Source organism: Geotrypetes seraphini, chromosome 3, assembly GCF_902459505.1.
Source record: "Geotrypetes seraphini chromosome 3, aGeoSer1.1, whole genome shotgun sequence".
NCBI lineage: Eukaryota > Metazoa > Chordata > Amphibia > Gymnophiona > Dermophiidae > Geotrypetes > Geotrypetes seraphini.
In genome coordinates, this window is record NC_047086.1 from 36,555,954 (window position 1) to 36,578,399 (window position 22,446).

Genomic DNA, 22,446 nt, shown 5'->3' on the forward strand with positions numbered 1-22,446 from the left:
TACAGATCCATGGTGCGGCCTCACTTGGAGTACTGTGTCCAATTCTGGAGACCACACTACCGTAAGGATATACTGAGGATCGAGTCGGTTCAGCAAATGGTAACCAGGATGATCTTGGGACTCAAGGATCTGATATACAAAGAAAGACTAAAAGAATTGCGGCTGTACTCACTTGAGGAACGAAGAGAGAGGGGCGACATGATTGAAACGTTCAAGTACATCATGGGTCGCATCGAGTCGGAAGAGGATATCTTCTGTCTCGTGGGACCCTCGACCACCAGAGGGCACCCGCTGAAAATCAGGGGAGGGAAGTTTCATAGCGACTCCAGAAAGTACTTCTTCACCGAAAGAGTGGTGGATCATTGGAACAGACTCCCACTGCAGGTGATTGAGGCAAGCAGCATGACGGATTTTAAGAGAAAATGGGATGCTCATGTGGGATCTTTAGGGGAATAAATTCAGGGGGGCGGGTACTTGGAATGGGCAGACTCGATGGGCTATGGCCCTTTTCTGCCACCATTTTCTATGTTTCTATGTTTCTTTGGGAAGCAGAGCTGAGATTGTGATGCCATAATACCTCATTCCACCAATAAGAGCCAACCTCATCACTGATGTCACAATGGCTTGATTGTCCTGTACTCCCCACTGCCCACCAATCCAGCCAGCAGATTAACCGGTCTCCTTAACTGTATCCATGACATCCTGTTTGTCTGTCTTGCCTATTTAGATTGTAAGCTCTTTCGAGCAGGGACTGTTTTCTTACCCTTTGTGACTCTGTACAGCGCTGCGTATGTCTGGTAGCGCTAAAGCAGGGGTGCCCAACGCATCGATCGCAATCGACCAGTAGCTCAGGAAGGTAACGCGAGTCGATCGCAGAGCCCATCCAGGGCTCTGTGATAGACTCGTGTTGCCGTCCTGATCTACGGGCCGATCAGCCTTCCTCTCCAGTGTTCTCCCTAGGGCCTTTTAGCTGGGCCTTTTAGCTGTCATCTGCCGCTGCTGAACATTAAAAAAAACCCCAAAAAAACGGCTTGGAGATTTCAGCCCGTAGCGAACTTATGCTCCGGGCTCTAACGTGTGCGTGCAGGCTTCTCTTCTCTTCCCTCCGAAACCGGAAGTTATGTCCGGGGGGGGGAGGGGAGAAGGGAAGCCGGCACGCACATGTTGAGAGCCCTGAAGCAAGCGTTCGCTACGGGCTAATGCGGGAGCATTTGTTCTTCTTCCTGCCTACTTTCTGTTTCCGCGAAGGCAGGACCCGGCAGCATTTCCCCCAATAGGTTGATCACGATCTTGGGCTGATGAGCCTTCCTCTTTCCGACGGCAGAATTGACGTCGGGGAGAGGAATGCTGGTTGACCGAAGCAGGGAGAGCTTGGGGCCTGTTATTGGTGGCGTTTGAGTCCTAGTCCCCGATGGCAATGGCAGTGGCAGTGGCTTGGGGGAGGGCAGGGAGAAAGAAAGAAAAAGGGCAGGCAGGGAGACAGAAGGAAAGAAGAGAAACAGAAAAAAAAGAAAGGGAGACAGAGAGAAAGAAAGGGCAGGGAAGAGGAAGGAAAAGATGGGGGAAGGAATGAGGTCTGGAGGAGAAGAAGCATACAGGCTAAAAGAAGGGAAGAAAGATTGGATGCACAGTCAGAAGAAGAAAGTGCAACCAGAGACTCATGAAATCACCAGACAAGGTAGGGAAAATGATTTTATTTTAAATTTAGTGATCAAAATGTGTCTGAATTTATATCTGCTGTCTATATTTTACACTAAGGTCCCTTTTTACTAAACCGCAATAGAGGTTTTTAGCGCAGGGAGCCTATGAGTGTCGAGAGCAGCGCTGGGCATTCAGCGCAGCTCCCTGCGCTAAAAACTGCTATCGTGGTTTAGTAAAAAGGGAGGGGGGTATATTTGTCTATTTTTGTATGGTTGTTACTGAGGTGATAGTGCTTAGAGTCATCTGCTTTGACCTCTGAAAAACCCTGGAATAGGAATGATGATTAACATTTTCTATGCGTACAGTGTGCTTTGTGTTTTTTTTTAATTTTATTGTTGGTAGATCATTTTGACTTGGTCATTTAAAAAGTAGCTCGCAAGCCCAAAAAGTGTGGGCACCCCTGCGCTATAGAAATAATTAATAGCAGTAGTAATAATTGTGACCCGCCTTGGGAAAGGCGGGGTATAAATAAAGAAATACAAATATTCCTTGAGCTGACTTAGGGCTAGATTCACTAAGCAAACCGATTGTGTACCGATCGGTTCGTGAGCCCTTTGTGACCCGATTTCCCTCCGACCCGATTCACTAACCTGTGTACTGATCCGATTCCGATCTGTGCATGCAAATGAGGGAAATGGCAGGACAGGAGATCGGGGACGCGATTCAATAAACAAAAATCTTGAACACCGACTGGGCTGGATGATCAACGAGAAGCGACTGCTGTGGACCAGTTACTCACCTCCTTTCCGACTGTCCTGCCAGCCCTGCAGCCCTGAAATAAACCCGCTCTCTGCCACGACCTGCTCTCTGCCCTGCTTCTCTGCCCCCTGACTTTCCAGCTGTCTCGCCATCCTGCTCAGCCCCGACTTGCCTGCCTTTCCCTGCAGTGCAAGCCCATGGTTTTAACCTGCAGGTTAAAACCATGGCTCGCGAAGCAGAAAAAACAGTCAAAAAGTTTAAAAAACTGTCAGCTAGTAAAAAAAAAAGTAAAAAAGCTCTGCTGGGCACGAAAGGCCAGCGCATGCGCAGACCATCTACAGTCAAGGAAGATGGTCTGCGCATACTCAAGGATCGCTCTCCAGGTTGGCGGGGGGTGGGGGGGGCGTGCCAACGATCGTCCCCATTTGCATGCAGGCCTTTAGTGAATTTGTCGGCCTGCATGCAATCGGTCACAGAGAGGCAGGTTAGTGAATCTAGCCCATAGATCGCTTTTAATTCTGTCTGTGCCTTCTGAGGTGTCCACTCTAATATCATTTGGAAAAACAAAAACTTTTCCCTTCGGCCCCCTTCACAACATTGTTTACAAAGACACCGAACAGATCCTACCCCAGGACAAATCCTTCACTCACCCTTCTTGCCTCAATGCAAATTCTACTCTTCGCCACCTCTCGTTTTCAGTCATTCAACCATTTTCGTACCTTATCAGGTGCCAAACCCAGGCTGCCAAGGTTATTTATGAGCATCCTGTGCGGAAATCCAAGTAATCTGCAACCAATGCATGCCCCTGATATGATTCTCTCATGGTCTAATCAAAGAAAACGAACAGCTTTGTCCAACGTGACCTCCCTTTAATAAATCCGGTTTCCTCTGATCACGTATTCTGCTAGTCAAAATCCATTATCATCTTTTTCTTTTACTAATGTCTTCATTAATTTATCAACCATGAAGGTAAAGCTAAGTGGCCTTTAATTCCTAATCTCCTTCCAATTACCATCTCCGCGAAGAGGGGCAACATTTGTCCTTCGCCAATGCCCAGGAAACCATTCCTGTCTACAAAGATAAAAGCTGAGCAGATTCATCAGTGGACCTACCAGAGCTTCTCTGAGCTCACTTATCCTAGGATATATCCCTTCTAGCCCATAACCAGCTTTTACTGTTTTTTTAAGACTATGCAAATACCGTGTTTCCCCGAAAATACGACAGTGTCTTATATTCATTTGGGGCCCAAAAAAGGCACTAAGTCTTATTTTCGGGATATGCGCATGACCATCTCTCCCTTCCTCTTTCCTTTCTCTCCCCCACATGTGCAGCATCTTTCCTCCCCTCCCTCCCATCCCCCTGTGCAGTAGAAGTTTGGCCAGATTCTATCTTCCCTCCCTCCCATCTCTTGTGCAGCAGAACCCTTGAGCACCCCCCCCCCCCGCCCCCACCGTGCAGCCAAACCCCTGCTGACCCTCCATCCTTCCCTCCCCGCCGACTGCGAGCGAACCCTACCTTCATCCGAAGCAGTGTCGGGCCGGCAGCACTCTAAACAGGCTGATTTGGATGTCATCAGTAACGCGGCAGAGTGAAATCCCCAACAAACAAGGCCAAGCAGCCTGTTTAGAGTGCTGCTGGCTCGACGCTGCTTCAGATGAAAGTAGGGCTCGCTCACGGTCGGCGGGAAGGATGGAGGGTCAGAAGGGGTTCAGCTGCGTGGGGGAGGCGAGGTTGCGGTGGTGGCAGGGAGGCAGGGTTGAACAGTTGCCGGCGAATCCCGGGACTAGGGCTTATTTTCGTGGTAGGTCTTATTTTCAGGGAAACACGGTACTCCACAGTAATCTCTAAATGGCTTGGCCTCTAAATTGTTACCATACATACACCTCTTGAACTGTCTGTACACCTTCTCCTTTTTATCTTTGAACACGGTTTCTCCTTCCTGTCTTCCATGCCGTTTTTCTTTTCTCTTTGCAGTCTTAAAGCCCCTTCTCTGTGCTTGCTCCTTTCACTGCCCTATCCAGAAAAGCCTTGCCGCTTTCTTTGACAGCCCTGGTTACCCTTTCCCTTGCTTTGCGCTTTTACATCCTGACTGCCTTCCCATGTTTCTGTCAGATTTTGCAGATATTGTTATCCATCCTGTTTCTGAGATCTTTTGTACCAAGAGGTGGCTAAGAAGACAAATAGAATGTTAGGAATTATTAGGAAAAGAATGGAAAATAAAAATTGAGAATGTTATAATGCGACGAGACCTCGAATACTGTGTGCAATTCTAGTCACCACGTCTCAGAAAAGATATAGAAGAATTAGAAAAGGTACAGAGAAGGGTGACAACAATGATAAAAGGAATAGGATGACTTTCCTATGAGAAAAGGGGTTCTTCACCTTAGAGACGAAACGGCTGAGGGAAGATATGATAAGAGGCCCTCTTTTACAAAGGCGCGCTAAGGTTTTAGCACGGATTTAGTGCGCACTGAATCAACGTGTGCGCTAACCGCTAACGTGTCCATAGGATTAGCATTTAGCGCATGTTTCGCGCACGCACCTTTGTAAAACAGGGGGGTGAGTGGAGTGGAACAAGTAGATGTGGGTCGCTAGTTTATTTTTACTAAAAATACTAGGAGTAGGAGATATACAATGAAGGAACTGTGTAGTAAATTTAAAACAAAGTGAACAAAAGATCTCTTCACTCAATATGTAATTAAACTCTGGAATTCCTTCCCAGAGGATGTGGTAAAAGCAATGTTAGTGTAGCAGGGTTTAAAAAAGATTTGGATAATTTTCTAAAAGAAAAGTTCATAAGCCATTATTACGATGAATTTGAGAAATCTAGAAACATAGAAACATGACGGCAGAAAAGGGCCAAAGCCCATCAAGTCTGCCCACTCCAGTGACCCTTCCCCCATGAGTTTGCTCACCAACCTCCTGCCCTTACCTCATTAGAGATCCCACATGAATATCCCATTTATTTTTGAAATCTGCCACGCTGTTGGCCTCAATCACCTGCCGTGGGAGTTCATTCCAATGATCGACCACCCTCTCAGTGAAGAGGGTGCTTATTTATCTACTGCTTATTTATAGGATAAACAGTATAAAACTTGTTTTACTCCTCCCTCTTTCTTCTCCCTTATTCCCATCTTTTCTTAAACAGCATTTTTCCATCTCCTCCCCCCCCTTCTTTTCCATCCCTGAGCAGCATATCCTCCCTTTCTCTCCTCCTCTGGTGGTCTGACATCTTTCTCCTCTCCTTTTGGGATCTGGCCACTGTTCGAAACGGAACTTCCTATTTTAGGGCTACTCTTACAAAGTCACAAAGTAAATACAATTCTCCCGCTGAATCAACAGTTTCAGCATCTGCAGATTCGGTTATTCGTGATTTTTTTTATTTTTTAAACTGATTTTAATTTTTTGGGCTATTTTTAAGCCCTCTTAAAGCCCCCGGAACCTTACCTGGTGGTCTAGCGGGCTTTCTGGGCAGGAGCAATCTTCCTACGTTCCTGCCCCGTGCAGATCGCTCATAGTAAATGACTGCCTTGAGCTCCCGTACTCTCTCGAGACTATGACGGGAGCTCAAGGCAGCCATTTCCTATGAGCGATCTGCACGGGGCAGGAACGTAGGAAGATTGCTCCTGCCCAGAAAGCCCACTAGACCACCAGGTAAGGTTCCGGAGCTGTAAGAGGGCTTAAGTGCTAACGCACCTAGCGTGAGAAAAAGAGGCTCACTGCAAAACACAGGCTGTAGCACACAATATGTGGGCAGTGTGGCCACAGAGGGTGCAAGATTGGAGGGGGCTCTAAAAATGTGTCCATTACCTTCCCTGCTTGGCTGCAATGCAGGGATGCTGGGGGAAGTGGGGGGGTGGGGGTCAGAACCGGCTCAAATATTATTCTTGGTTTTTTAATATTCGCAGGTCGGCTCTGCCCCAACCCCCGTGGATATGGAGGGAGAAGTGTAAGTGTCGGAGAATTTTTCTCACCAGCCCGCAGTAAAAACCTCTACTGCAGCTTTCTAAAAGTCAGCATTACTTTGGAGTTTCTTTCCTAATGTTATGGGGGGGGGGGGTTATATTGTTAACTGCTTTGACCCATGTGTTGGACTAAACGATATATCAAATAAAAATAAACATAGACTAGGTCAGTTCTGGATTTACTACATCATATCTCTGGACATACAGTATAATCTTGCTGTTCTTGGAGAATTGAACCTATTTGTCTTTCTCCTATGGAGTTTGCTGGCAACCCTAGAAAAGATTTGGTTTGTTGATACCTTCTGGAAGTAGATGTGTAATTCTCCTACGCGGTATTCCTATTCTACCAGTGATATGGCGGCAACATAATAGCACTTTAAAGAAAGTAGCCTCAAACTGCTGGAATAGCTTACTTTTGGATGTATGCGCTAAAACAGTGGCCTCCAGTTGTTCTGGTGGTTTGTTGTTTTGTGCTCTGTAGCTTGTATTCGAAAAATATTGTATCAGCTGTTTCATTGGTTTGACTTTTGTCGTTCAATAAACTGTTTTGAAAAACAAAACAAAACAGTGGTCTTCGATAATTTTTAAGCAAAGGCTGTTTTGGGTCCAAAAGGGTTGATGGAGAGTCGACAAATATCTTCCTACATGGGGTCATGATACCAATAATGCTTCTCAACATTCACGCCTACCATAACACCTGGCAGAACACAGATAAACCCTATGCAAATACAGGACCACAAACTAAAAGTCCAAATATGCACAAACAAAACCCTAAGATGCCAGACTCTGCCTGCATGTAGTACAACGCCAGAGAAATAGAAACAAATACAGCTCTTCCTGAACTGTGCAAAATATAGGCAGCAGATGTAAGTTCTCAAAACCAACATATTCAATCACTAAATTGAAAGTGAAATCATTTTTCCTTCCTTTGTTGTCTGGTGATTTTATTTTTCTAATCATTTTTTCTCAGTCTCTGGTTGCACTTCCTTCTGTCTGTGCTCTTAACTCAGTTTCAAGGGCTTTCTTATCCATTTGCTGTACTTCTCTGCTTCACTTTCTGCCCTACATCCATCTTTGGCTTCAACTTTTACTATTCAACTCTTCAATTTTTCTGCTTCCTTTTCAAATCTATCTACTTTTTCATGTCTTTCCCACGTGCACCATCTCCTCCCTCTCTCTGCCCTTCCCCTCCATCCATGTGTACCAACTCTTCCCTCTTTCTTCTCCCCTATTTCTATTGTTTCTTAAACAGCATTTTTCCATCTCCTCCCTCCCTCTCTCCCCCCTTCTTCTCCATCCCTGAGCAGCATATCCTCTCTCTCTCCCCCCCTCCCCGATGGTCTGACATCTTTCTCCTCTCCATCCCACAATCTGGCATCAGTTTCCCCTCCTTTCCTTCCCTCCTCTCCCTTTGTGGTCTGGCATTTCTCTGTCCTTCTCTTCCCCCCTCTCCCCTACCTCTCTCTCCTCCTTCCCTTCCCTAGTCTGGCATCTTTCTCTCCTTCCTTTCCCTTCCAGTAGTCCATCTCTCTCCTTCCCTTTCTTCCTTCTTGAGGTCTGGTATCTCCTCTCCTTCTCTTCCCTCCTCCTCCTCCTCCCTACCATAGTCTGGAATCTCTGTCCTCTCCTTCCTTTTCCCTTCCCTCCCCCGAAAGTCTAGCATCTATTTCTTTTTTTCCCTCCCCATCCCTGCAGACCACCCCTCTTGTGATCCCCAGTGACCTTCCCTCCATGGGACCTGATGGCAGCTGTTCTTTCTCTCATTGAGCCGTGGCTAAGTTTCAGTGCTAACCAGTCATTCCTAACTGGTTAGGTTAGGGATGGGCCAACGTAGCCAATTAAAGGCGATATCAGTCCGCTAACCAGCTATGTAAGTAACCAAAAAAAATAGCTGCCCTAATTTTATGCACTGGCTTAATTGGACACAGGTCTAAATATCAGCTGGTGACCAGTTAACTTCCAGGTCAGCCGACATATCCTGATATTCAATGCCAGGAGTTGATCATTCTCCAGTACTGAATTTCTGGGGTTAGGTCAGCCTGCGACTGGGAGCTACTTGCAAGCCATTTTACATTTGCAGGCTAAATGTATCTCCATAAATATTTAACTTATTTCTGTTTGCAGCTGGGTATAAAGGTTAGGCAGGGGTTACTTTTTGTGATTTTATATTCTTTTGAGTCTCTTGTAGTAAGCCTTTGTCAATAAAGTAGATTCTAGACCAGGGGTGTCAAAGTCCCTCCTCGGGGGCCGCAATCCAGTCGGGTTTTCAGGATTTCCCCAATGAATATGCATGCGATCTATTTGCATACAATGAAAGCAGTGCAAACAAATAGATCTCATGCATATTCATTGGGGAAATCCTGAAAACCCGACTGGATTGCGGCCCCCGAGGAGGGACTTTGACACCCCTGTTCTAGACGCTGGTTTAAATTGAATAAAACAAGATAATGAGTGTATGCTTCAAAAGCACAGGCCAAGCTGTTCTACAGTGGCTCAACTTCCCTACCCCTTTTCCAACCAGTCTAAAAGAGCACACCTTAAGCGTTCCTGAGACTGGAGCTAAACTATAGGACTTTTGTGCAACCAGCGAAAAACCTGGTTGTTTCCTGAATGGGATGAGAGTGAGCAGACAAGAGCGGTTGGAATTAGAGAATGACACAGTGACAAAATTCATCACTGTTCCCGTCCCCGCGGATAACCGCAGGAAACCATCTTCATGTCATTCTTTAAGGAGAGAGGGAAGAATCAGAGTATAATTGAGCACAACCACTGACCCGCAAGCTTTGCTCTGAAGAATGTTGGTATAGAAGGACTGAGGTTGAAATAGACACTAGAAAATGATATGGGATTATTTCCCGCAGTTATCTGCGGGGACGGGAACGGTGATGAATTTTGTCACCACGTCATTCTCTAGTTGGAATCAAGGGGAAGGGGCATTTGGGGGGTGGGGGGAAGGGAGGGTTGATGAATTGAGGTACTGTTTTTATGACTTGTGACCAGCTTCCTTTGGTTTCAAACACGTTGGCCAACATGCTAACGTTTTAAATAGAAATGAATTCGTAGCATTCTAAAGAACTTATTTCTGTGTAATAGCTGCAATGTACAATTCACAGCATTGTGCATTTCAATGCACAGATTTTTAAAGCTCTTTTTATTCCGTTTGACACACAACAGTTATTGTGCAGTATCCCTGTTATTTCCAAACCAAAGGTCACAGGGGTTTAAAACATCCTACTCAGCCCGCCTGCAATTGAAATGTCCACTGAGCTGCAATATAACGGAAGAAGCAGTTAAGATTTTAGAGAAGATCAATTTACTTGTTTGTTCCATTTCTTCCCTTCTGACAGGCGCTTGCAAAATGAAATTTAAGGGCAACACCTGGCATGAAACCTGTTTCACTTTGCCAGTATTTTCCAGCAACCACGGCGAACAAAGACTTATATCCACCAAAGCGATGAAAAATCACTGCAGGGCGCTTCGAGAAACGACGTGTTAAACCTGCAAGACGGCCGACGAAAAGAATGTGATTAGGAAGGTTTTACCATCTATCGCTCTTAATGCCGTTATTATTTGTTCAGCGCTCTCAGGTCTAGGTAGAATTTTGCAGACACGTCTCTCTAGTTCTGGAAGCTTAGGACAGACGGGCGAGAAGCGCGTGCCAAACTTAATAGGGAGGTGCGGGAGGACTGTGAGTTAAAACAGCTGAGCCAGCGAGAAGAAGGAGCAGGAATGAGGTAAGGTAGATTCAGGTTTTAAAAGCGGCCTCAGATAAGAACAGGGTGGAAGACGAGGAGACGAAGATGGGATATTAGGAGAGAAAGAAGGACTGAAAAAGGGGCAGTCATGATGAATCTGAACTGTAGAGTCTCTGTTAACTGGCACCCAAGGGGACTGATAGTAACTCTCAAGCATAAGAACATAAGAATTGCCGCTGCTGGGTCAGACCAGTGGTCCATCGTGCCCAGCAGTCCGCTCACGCAGCGGCCCTTAGGTCAAAGACCAGCACCCTAACTGAGACTAGCCCTACCTGCATATGTTCCGGTTCAACAGGAACTTGTCTAATTTTGTCTTGAGTCCCTGAAGGGTGTTTTCCCCTTTAACAGCCTCCGGAAGAGCGTTCCATTTTTCCACCGCTCTCTGGGTGAAGAAGAACTTCCTTACTTTGTACAGAATCTATCCCCTTTTAACTTTAGAGAGTGCCCTCTCGTTCTCCCTACCTTGGAGAGGGTGAACAACCTCTCTTTATCTACTAAGTCTATTTCCTTCATTATCTTGAACGTTTCGATCATGTCCCCTCTCGGTCTCCTTTTTCAAGGGAGAAGAGGCCCAGTTTCTCTAATCTCTCGCTGTACGGTAACTCCTCCAACCCCTTAACCATTTTAGTCGCTCTTCTCTGGACCAGAACGTACATTTATCCAGCATCTATTAAAAATAGTCCTAACTATACCCCATACTATGCCATATCATAAACTGTTCCAGACAAACTACCAGATATGTGGTAGGCAAAATGTGGGCGTATTCAGGTATAGCATGCCAAGTTTACACTTAAATTTCTGCCAGAAATTGATTTTATTTTCATTTTTGTTTAAAGTATTACAGTATTTTGCTGGTTACTTGAGTTTCAGTTAACAGAGAGTCTACCGTACTTCTGTTACACTGGAGAAGGACAAAGAACATGGTTGCAGCAGGTGAAAACCAGGTTGGTGGGAATTCCCAAATCTTGTGCATCTTCCATTCAACAGCTGCTCATAATCTATACGGGACCAATGAAGAGTGACCAGTGTTATACAGATGTCCACAGGACATTATTAGCCTTTACTCTGTGGAGTACACAATCCGGGCAAAACAGACAAAGAAATGCTTGTGAACAACTGGGGTTAAGATGTATCTCTAAGAGCTTTGAGAATGTGTTCCGATTAATTGAAGGCAAGAACCATTTGAGTCATTCCAATGACATTGCAGGATAGAGCTGGCTGAACCATTAGGGCAGTGTCTCTCAAACTTTTCTGAAACTCCGGCACAGTAAGCGGAGCAAATATTTATCAGGGCACTCTAAACGTAGACAACATCTTTTGTAGTAAGACTGATTGTTCTTATATTGAAAGCACATTATCTGCCACATTAGCTAGTATTTTATAAAGAAAATGTAAGGTTTAGAGGGGTTATATTGAAGCGACCTTACAATTCGCCAGGTCCCGAGTTCAATACCCTCACAGAAGATTCATTACGAAGTAAAATCACTGACAAAGACCACTAAGAGTGCTTGCATAAAGAATATATTATAGAAGTAGGCTTAATATTACAGAAAAGCAATATTCATAAAGATTACAATTAAGCATTACAATTAAGGAGAGAGCAAAGCAGTTTCCCTGCCTTACAGAGTCCAGAGGAAAAGAGAGACAGAGAAGCGTGATGTTCCAGGGAGAGCCAGAGAGAGAGAAAGGTAGGTGGGGAGTGATGGTCTAAGCTTTGGGTTCCAGAGAGAGAGAGAGGGGGGTGTTGCAGAGAGGAGGCTTTTATAGCTTGGAATCTTATTCTAAAAATAGAAACTATTGTATTTCCCAGTATCTTTCTGTTTATAATTTGTAAACTGTTTGAAACAATGGTTAGTTTAATTGATAAGGAAGGTGTGATACTTGCAGGCATGATAGATGGCATTAGTCTCTGGCTTCTTTGTCCCATTCAAGCAGCCTGTCTTCTTGATAAACAATCCAGTCTGGCTGGATGCTTAATGGATGTGAATTCTGTGCATGAGCATTTAGGGTCTATCTGCATCAACATTCCAGAGTCAGATTGATATAATGTCCCATAGGCCTCTGCTGATGTTGGTCAAGCCAACTGAAAATGCTGGCTGCTAGCAAGGCTAGGCTGACAATACACAGGCACCTACTTGTCTTGATAATATAGGGGTCCTTTTATTAAGGCGTGCTAACCGATTTAGAGCACCATAGTGCCTCCATAAGTACCCCGTTACACAGACTTATTCAGAAAGAATTTTTCCACGCTGGATAAAATATAATGGATAGGGTTTATAGCCATTTATTGTCTATATCTACAGTATGCCAAAGATACACAGTGCACCCTACTGTTGAAAGCTTAAGATTCTCAGGTCTCAGTAGCATCTATAATACCAGGAAAGAAAAAAATAGATCAGCGGTAATAAATGGCCTTATAAAGCATCTTTGCAAAATAACATTTCTTTCTTCTCAGTGGTTTTAATAGAGGTTTAATTAATTCACCATGTATGATTTATTACATGTGCTTGCCGGTATCACTGTTACTACTTAATCTTTGCTAGAGCTAAGAAAGTGATCTCGATGTTTATTAAACCCTGTGCTATTGTTACATTGTCACCGTTTTTCACACTGGACGGCAGCTGCAAATTTCAGGAAGCTTCCAAAACATTCCTAGTAAAATCAGAAATATGGGCCTTTTGGGGGTCAGGATAGATATGAGATTTGAAAATAAACAAAGAGGAATAAATGTCCATCAGACCAAGCTGAACATTCCCCTGATACACTAACGGCTTACATCAGTGGTCTCAAACTTGCGGTCCAGGGGCCACATGTGACCCACCAGGTACTATTTTGAGGCCCTTGGTATTATAAAGAATGATTCTTCATGGAAAACTTGTGCCTTAATTGTCCGGCGGTCGCGTTCTAGAACATTGCCTGCCTCACTACTGTAACCTCCCGCAAGTCCTCTCCACTCCACCTTACAATCGCATACAGATGCAGGAAAGCGCTTGCGGGAGGTTACAGTAGTGAGGCAGGCAATGTTCCAGAACGTAAGGTAACCATTGGAGGCAGTGCAGCTTGTGCGTGTGTACATAATCTCGTGAACTCTCGTGAAATTCGGCATCTCTCCTGGGGGTGGTTGTGTCCGGGGTTAGAGGAGGTGAGAGCTGAAGGCGGTTGCGGACGCAACCGCCGGATACTTAAGGCACAAGTTTTCCATAAAGAATCATTATAATACTGAGGGCCTCAAAATAGTTGATCCAAAATCTTGTCTCTTGCAGTTGATTCATTGATAGTTTTTCACTTTCTGCATGTTGCACTGCTTTCAGTTGTGTATAGCTGAAATTATCAGAAGCAATTAAGGAAGATTTATAAACTATAGTTTATAAATATTTCCTTATTTGCTTCTGATAATTTCAGATAATCCACATTTTGGATTTGTAGGTACTTACCTCATGCAAAGTTGTCATTTCTTTAATAAGACATAAACTATTTTTTCTGAGGCCCTCCAAGTACCTACAAATCCAAAATGTGGCCCTGAAAAGGGTTTGAGTTTGAGACCGCTGGGTTACAGGCATGGCAGGATTAATTCTTCGAGGACCCCTAGGCACACAAGTACACTGGGCCCCCTAGCCCTGCCCTGCCCCCATTTAGTTACCTGTTATCGTATTTACTTCTTTATTTACACTTGTATTTCTTTTTTTCTTTTCTTATAAAATAAAAAAAAACAACAAAGATTACCAAACCAGTGCCAGTGTACAGTTTTAGTTCTATGCAAGCCCCAAACATCTCTGAACGAATCCCCCCCTTCCTTTCCTTTAACTTTAACTCTGAACCCTTTCCATACGTATATAAAAGTGTTCAACTTGGAGGCGAGGAGGATGGCAGTTTGAGTGCAGAGCTCCTCTCCCTGGACAATCTGCCTGCTTTTAAATATCAGCAGCAGTGGGAGATCAATTGCTTTTACACCTAAGCAGCAACGGGACCAACCCACCAAAAACCCACAGTCCCGGTCCTGCAAAAATATGAGCTCCACCCTCCCTGCAGTTCGCTAGGAAAATCAACTGCTTTTACACCTAAGCAGCAGCAGGACCAGCCACCACTACCAAGAGCCCTTTGCCCCGATCCAGCCAGGCATGTGAGCTCCTCCCTCTGCAGTCCATTGGAGAGATCAATCTACCTGCTTTTAAATATCAGCAACAGTGGGAAATCAACTGCTTTTACACCTCAGCAGCAGCGGAACTATCCGCAACTACCAAGAGCCCACAGACCCGATCCAGCCAAGAGTGTGAGCTCCACCTCCCCCTGCAGTCCACTAGGAAGATCAACTGTTTTTTACACCTAAGCAGCAACAGGACCAGCCACCACTACCGAGAGCCCTTTGCCCTGATCCAGCCAAACAAGTAAGCTCTTCCCCCAGCATTCCGTTGGAAAAATCAATATGCTTGCTTTTAAATATTATCAGAAGTAGGAGATCAACTGCTTTTACACCTAAGCAGCCTATAATAGGAGCCCTTGCTCCGATCCAACCAGGCATGTGAGCTCCTCCCCCTATATCCCGTTTAAGAGATCAATCTACCTGCTTTAAATATCAGCAGCAGTATAAAAACAACTGCTTTTACATACAAGCAGCAGCGAGACCTACCGCAACCACCAAGAGCCCACAGACCCGATCCTGCCAGGAGTGTGAACTCCTCCCCCTGCAGTCCATTGGAGAGATCAATCTGCCTGCTTTTAAATATCAGCAGCAGTGGAGATCAACTGCTTTTACACCTAAGCAGCAACGAGACCAGCCACAACCACCGAGAGCACACAGACCCGATCCTACCAAGAGTGTGAACTCTTCCCCCCATGCAATCCGCTAAGAAGATCGACTGTCGGCTCCGGGCGGCTTTCCCGCAGAGGAGAGAATCCTGCATTCACCGTGGGCCTCATCTGGGGCAGCCTCCTTGGAGCGGCTGGGGCACGGGCAGTGTGTCTGGGAGGGAATGCATGGATGGGAGAACATCACAGGGGAGGAGACATAGGCATCCTGGGACTGTCTGCCAAGTCTCTTCCCTGAAGAAGCCCTTTCTGGAAACGTCAATCGCTCCTCCTAAACTTACTTGCTCCACTTCATCACTGACACTGAAACCGTGGATTGAAGACAAAGTTTTATTTTATTTTTCTTTCCAGCTTATGATTTATCTTTAATCTTATCTATTGTTTTGCCTTTTGTCTTTGTTTTGTTCTATTTCTATCATTTAAATTTCTCCAGAATTCTACTGTTCAACGGCTCCCCCTTCTGCTTCTATTCCTTTCTCTCCTCTCTTCTACCTTCCAAAGTATTTAGATCAATGCTGTCTTGTTAAAATGTTTATTTTATTTTTATTTTTCCTCTAACTCTACTTTTCACTTCTCTATTACCCTCCAGGTACTTTAGTTAGATTGTGAGCCTTCGGGACAGTAAGGGAATTTTTCAAGTACCTTTCTTATTTCTAATCTTAATGTATATTTTCTGTAAACCGCTTAGAACCTAACGGATGTAGCGGTATATAAGAAATAAATTACATTACATTACATTCAAATGCATTGTAATGCAGTAACGCTATCTGAAACATAAGTCTGTATTAATAACCAAGTTTGCAGCTCTTCTCAACTGTCTCACTCTATGTCGTCCAACTTTAACCCATATGTATGTATAAACAACCAAATCTGTAACTCCTCTGGTACGTTCCACTCCATGTATGCTAATTTATAACAAAACAACAAGACAAGCGGTCCACCAAAGAATCCAACGTGGAACAAAAGAAGATCGGCAGACAATAAGGAGATTAAAATCAGGTTTATTCAAGGTGCTCCCATGAATCATGCCTGATGCATTTCGCCAAACAAGGTTGGTCAATGCTAACAGAAAACCGTGTCTTTCATACACACAGGACACAGAGCCACTCTCACCCAGTATGGAATTAGTAATCACAAACTAAACCCCTCCCTTTTTTTAACAAAAGCATGGAAAAGATTTATAGTGCTGGCTGGTGGACTAAGGGGTCCTTTTATCAAGGCGCGGTAGGGGTTTAATGCGCGGAATACCACGCATTAAACCGCCTGCCGCACTAGCCGCTAACGCCTCCATTGATGAGGCGTTAGTATTTTGGATTGCCGCGGGGGTTAGCGCGTGATGAAATGTCCGACGCGCTAACCCCCGTAGCGCACCTTGATAAAAGGAACCCTAAATGTTCTGCGCTGCTCTGACGCTCCTAGGAATTCTATGACCATCGGAGAAGTGCAGAGCGTTCAGCATGCTGGCTTGTGCTAAAAACCGAAGGAACGGTACAGTTTAGGGGGTGAAGAAACAGTGGTGCATATCCCCCAATACTGAACAAAATATAAAGATAGCAGATGTACATTTGAAAAAAGAGAAATAACAAATCACTTTACAAATTAACAAATAAAAATAAAACAAAAAATGGAAAATAAGATAATACCATTTTATTGGACTAATACATTTTTTAATTAGCTTTCAGAGGTCAATCCTTCTTTCCTTAGGTCAGTAAAGTATACTGCTGTTACAGTATCCTGTCCTGACCTGAGGAAGGAGAATTTGGTCTCTAAAAATTTTAGTCCAATAAAATGATCACCGTATTTACATTTTCTATTTATAAACATTTATCAACACAGCTACAATACTACTTTGTCCTATAACAAAAAAATTAAAAAATAGATTTTTTTTCTACCTTTGTCATCTTGATTTTCATATAGGCTCTCTATCAGCTGAATTATGTGTTTGGATATTCCCATTTGCACTAGAGTTTTCCATAGTTTATTGTAATCCACAATCAATAGCTTTGCTGTAGTCGATGAAGCAAAAGTATAGAGGGTTTTGGTGTTCTTTGCTCTTCTCCAGTATTCATCTTACATTGGACTAGGACTCGAGCACGAGTTGATGGCACCTAACAACCTTCATCTCCCAGTTTCTGCTTTCCTCATCTTGTCATTTTCTTCCTTCTATCCACTGTCTGCCCCTTCCAGAAACTGTCTGCCAACTCCCTTCCATCTTTCCATTTTTCCTTCTGCCCTCCCCCACACCCCCTTGGTCTGGCATCCATCTTCTTCCTTCTGTTCCCCTCATGGTCTGGCATCTTTCTCCTTCCCTCCCCCTCTCTCTTCTCATTTCCTCCACTCAGATCTGATATTTCTGTCTCCTTCCCCCCCCCCCCCAATCCATGCTTTGGTATCCCTCTCTTCTCTATTTTCTGCTTCTGTCTATATTAAATTATATCTTCCTATTCAGTCCTCAGTTTCCCTCTTCATTTGTGTATACCCACAGATTGCCACCCCTCCACTATTTCACTATCTTCTCCCCCCCCATCCAGCATATGCCCTTTTTCTTTATCCTCTCCTTCCATCCAGTATGTGTTCTCTTTCTCCACTTCCATTCAGCATCTGCTTTCCCCTCTCAACTGACATCCGTCTGCCCTCTTCTCTCTCTCCCTTCTCCCAACTTCCATCATCTCTCCTTCTCTTCCTCCACCCCAATTCCATTGCGCTATCCTGCCCACTCACCTCCTCACCGCTGCTGCTGCTTTCCTACATGCTCCTGATGCTGATGGCACAAGTTCTCCCCACTTCCATCATCTGCCCTCTTCTCTCTCTCCCCCTTCTTCCCACTTTCATCATCTGTCCATCTAACCTCTGCCCCTAGTTGGCCCATTTCCCTTTCCCTCACCTTGACAGGTCACCTTTCCAATGTTTTCTTTGTCAGACGGGCCTCAGCATCGACGGCAAATATCATCTTGCAAGCGCTGCTCAACCCAAAGCTTCCTCTCTGGCGTGAGCCTCCAAGGAGAAAACAGTATCTTTCCTCCCTTCTCACCCATCCCCTTGTGCCTTCCCTCTGCATCTTTCTATCCCTCCCTCTTATCCCCCTCAAAAGCAGAAACTCAAGCAGCATCTTTCTTCCGCCCCCCCCCCCCCCCCGTGAAGCAAAACCTTTGCATGGCATTTTTCTATCCCTGCCTCCCATCCCCCGTGCAGTAGAACCCTTGAGCAGATTCTTTCCATCCCCCCCACCCACCGCCATGCAGCCGAACCTCGCTGACCCTCCCATCTGACCCTCCCATTGCAAGATGACCGTCAAACCTCCCGGCTCCAGCACATCGGCAGCCGCAGCACTCTAAACACGCTGTTTCACGGCCTTCTACCACCCGTGATTCCCTCTGCCGCGTCACTGATGTGAATTGCCTTATTGTACTTTTGGAACTTTGACTTTTTTAATAAAGTCCATTTCAGGAACATCATCACTCCACAGTGTTCTTTTTGTTTATTTTATTTTCGGGGAAACATGGTAATAAAAGCAAAGTTTGAGTGGAATGATACCTATTTTCAAAAAAACCCCCAACAACAAAGGGAAACCCATAGTGAGATGCATGAACCAAACAAATGTATGTAAAAACATTGAAGATGATTATCAAATCAACCCCCCACTTCCCTTTTACGAGGCCGCGGTGGTATTAGCTCCGATGCTCACAGGAATTCTATGAGCATTGGCACTAATACCCCCACGGCCGGTGATAAAAAAGCCTAATGCAACTTTGTAAAAGGAGGGGGGAGTGTAAAAAAGGAAATCAAACAATCCAAATATTATTGTATCAAAAATATTTACCAAAAGAAAAGATAGGAAAATGGGCCTGTGAGATCCATAAGTAAAGTTCACTATATAAAAGGATAAAATCACATTGTTAACCAATCCTGTAATAATGAATAAAATAAGAGATACGAATTCCACACACACGTCAATTCGGTTTCTTATAAAACCATGGATCGTGGGCTGTTAAAGACAATTTACCAGTTTACCGGCTTCTCAAACTGCCAAACAAATGTCTGCCAAAAGATGCATAAAAAGAGAGAAGAAGCCCAGTTAACATATTTAAATGGAACCAGCCAATAACTGTTACCTAAGTATACATTGGATGCACTAGCGCAGTGGTCTCAAACTCGCGGCCCGGGATCCACATGTGGCCCGCCAGCTACTATTATCATAATCACAAAAGTAAAATAAAACAGTTTCTTGATCATATGTATTTTTAGCTATAAATGACAATATTATTATTAAGACTTAGCCAAAAGGAAAGATTTATAAACTATAATGACTTTTACCTCTTGCAAAATTGTCATTTCTTTAATAAGACATTAACTATTTTTTTTTCTGAGGCCCTCCAAGTACCTACAAATCCCAAATGTGGCCCTGCAAAGGGTTTGAGACCACTGGCTTAGCTGTAATCATGACATCCTGTTTGTGATGTCATAATGCCTCATTCCACCAATAAGAGCCATCCTCATCAGTGATGTCACAATGGCTTGATTGTCCTGTTCTCCCCTCTGCCCTCCAACCCAGCCAGCAGATTAACCGTTCCCCTTAACTCAGAGGTCTCAAACTCGCGGCCCGCCAGGTACTATTTTGAGGCCCTCGGTATGTTTATCATAATCACAAAAGTAAAATAAAACAGTTTCTTGATCATATGTCTTTAGCTATAAACAACAATATTATTATTAAGACTTAGTCCAAAGGAAAGATTTATAAACTATAAAGAGTTTTACCTCATGCAAAATTGTCATTTCTTTAATAAAACATGAACTATTTTTTTTTTCTGAGGCCCTCCAAGTACCTACAAATCCCAAATGTGGCCCTGCAAAGGGTTCGAGTTGGGAGACCACTGCACCTTTTGGGTTCTTTTTTATTGCCCTAATACTAGCACATGACCATTAATAGATCTATTTTCTAGCTGTGGCAAAAATGGCCTTAGCACTACACTGGAAAAACATAAGGGGGCGCTAAGGCCACTTTTAAGCACCGCTTAGTTGGGAACAGGAGCGGATTATTTATTTATTTAGCCCGTCCTCCCAAAGAGCCCATAACAGGTTACAAAATAATCACATTCATAGTGCCAGATAAACAGACTTCAAAAAACAATATAAAATCACGGTTTTCTAAATGGTAAACAGATACGTTTCCATGGCCTTTAAATGCTGAACAAGCGTTGGGGTTTAAACATGAAGACTGAAGGGCACCTTTTCTTCAAATAAATAGGCTTTTCAAATGATAAGTTGCAGGAACCCTCTCTTTCTTCTCTGAGGTTTTTTTGTGTGTCTGATGGACGTCTCCAAGTTCCTGATAAGCAGTGATGTCACAAGCATGGTTCTTTTCCCCCCTGAATTCGCAGCTCATGACTGAGGAGGCTCTGAGCATATCGCAGAGATAAAATTCAGCATCTCAAAGTGAGCTCCGATTGATTGAAAATTTATGAAACATATTTTGTTGGGATCAACCTATGAAGGTTCTTTGTAGTATTTTTAAGTACGGTAATAGTTTTCTTCAGCACTTGATGTCCTAATACCCTGAAGCAGCTTAATCCAAAACTGCTGACCTTCTTAGGAACATAAGAAGTTGCCTCCGCTGGGTCAGACCAGAGGTGCATCGCGCCCAGCAGTCTGCTCCCGCGGCGGCCCATCAGGTCCATGACCTGTAAGTGATCCTTTGTTTAAAACCTATTCAATCCCCATTATTCTTCTATCTATACCCTTTCATGGTCCTGTCTCTACCTCTACCTATATCCCTCAATCCCCGTATTCTTCAGGAACTTGTCCAATCCCTCTTTGAATCCCCTTAATGTACTCTGTCCTATCACATCCTCCTCCGGAAGCGCATTCCAGGTGTCCACCACCCTCTGTATGACTGCTGTATGCCTGGAACAAGTTGCCCAAATCTTTATGGTGGGTTCTGTCTCTGTTCAGGGCCCAGTGAAAAGCCCACCTCTTTGACTCCTAACTCCTCTCACCTTGTGTTCTGCATCCCCAACTCTATATATCATTTTTACCACTTATATCCTAAGTGGTTTTAGATTCATGTACTTTATCACATTTCCCTATCTGTCCGGGTGGGCTCAAACTCTATCTAGTGTACCTGGGGCAATGGAGGGATTAAGTGACTTGCCCAAGGTTACAAGGAGCAGTGAGGGATTTGAACCCACAACCTCAGGGTACTGAGGCCGTAGCTCTAACTGCTGCACCACACACTCCCCTTACATTTGTCTGTCCAAGTTAGATTGTAAGCTCTTCCGGGCAGGGACCGCCTATAAATGCCAAAATGTACAGCTCTACACCTTTCTTAATTGTTTCGCAGGAGGTAAGGGAGTGTGTGGCACAGTGGTTAAAACTACAGCCTCAGCACCCTGGGGTTGTGGGCTCAAACCCCCACCCTGCTCCTTGTGACCCTGGGCAAGGTACATTAGCTAGATGGTGAGCTTGCGGGGACAGTCAGGGAAAAATGCTTGAGCACCTGAATAAATTCATGTCAGCCATTTTGAGCTCCCTTGGGAAAATGGTACAGCAAATTAAATAAATAAATTTGACCACCATGGAATAGTGAGGATGTTGCTCCTCAGATCTGGGAACTCTATACATAATCAACATTCTTTTAAATAGAAAATATCCCCACGTTGTTATCTGAACTTCCTTTAGAGTTCAGTGAAGAGACATTGTCACGGCATCCTTGGGTGAGCCAAAGAATTGGAGGGTATCAAATTTTTATGACCTGGGCACCTCCTCTATCTCAATATGGAATGTTCTGAGCCATCCTCATCACAAAACTGAAGAATAAGAGCTTCTCAGTCATGGGGGTGAGTGGGAGGGGATGAAGGTGAATGGGGGGGGGTATAGTCTTAGGCATTTAAAAATAATCTAAGGAAGTAAATGTTTCTTTATAGAAAGGATGGTAGGTGTGTAGGATGACCTTTCAGCAGAGGTGTTGGAGATGAGGACTGTATCTGAATTCAGGAAAGCATGGGACAAGCACAGAGAAAAGGTGTAATTGAAGAACGTAGTAATTGGCACGATTGGACAGACAATATGGTTTTTATTTTTATAAACGATATTGCTGAAGGGTTGTCGGGTAAGATTTGCTTCTTTGCGGATGATACCAAAATCTGCACTAGAGTAGACACGCCGGATGGTGTGAATGACATGAAGAAAGTCCTGGCGAAGCTTGAAGAATGGTCTGAAATTTGGCAGCTAGAATTGAATGCTAAGAAATGCAAGGTCATGCATTTGGGCTGCAAAATGAGAGGAGTTCCGTGTCCGTGATCAAACTTCTTACCTCCTTAACAGCAACCTTTGCTGCGGTATTCTGCACCAATTGGAGACGATGAACCTCTTTATCACATACTTCCTGAAGGCAAGGATGGGAGAGAGGGAGGGGCAGAGGCAGGAACAACTCGTACAGATCCCAATGGCAAAAAGAATACTTATTTTTTAAAATTTGTCACAAATATCTTTGACCAGTAGTAGTACGTGCAAGGAACTTTCTT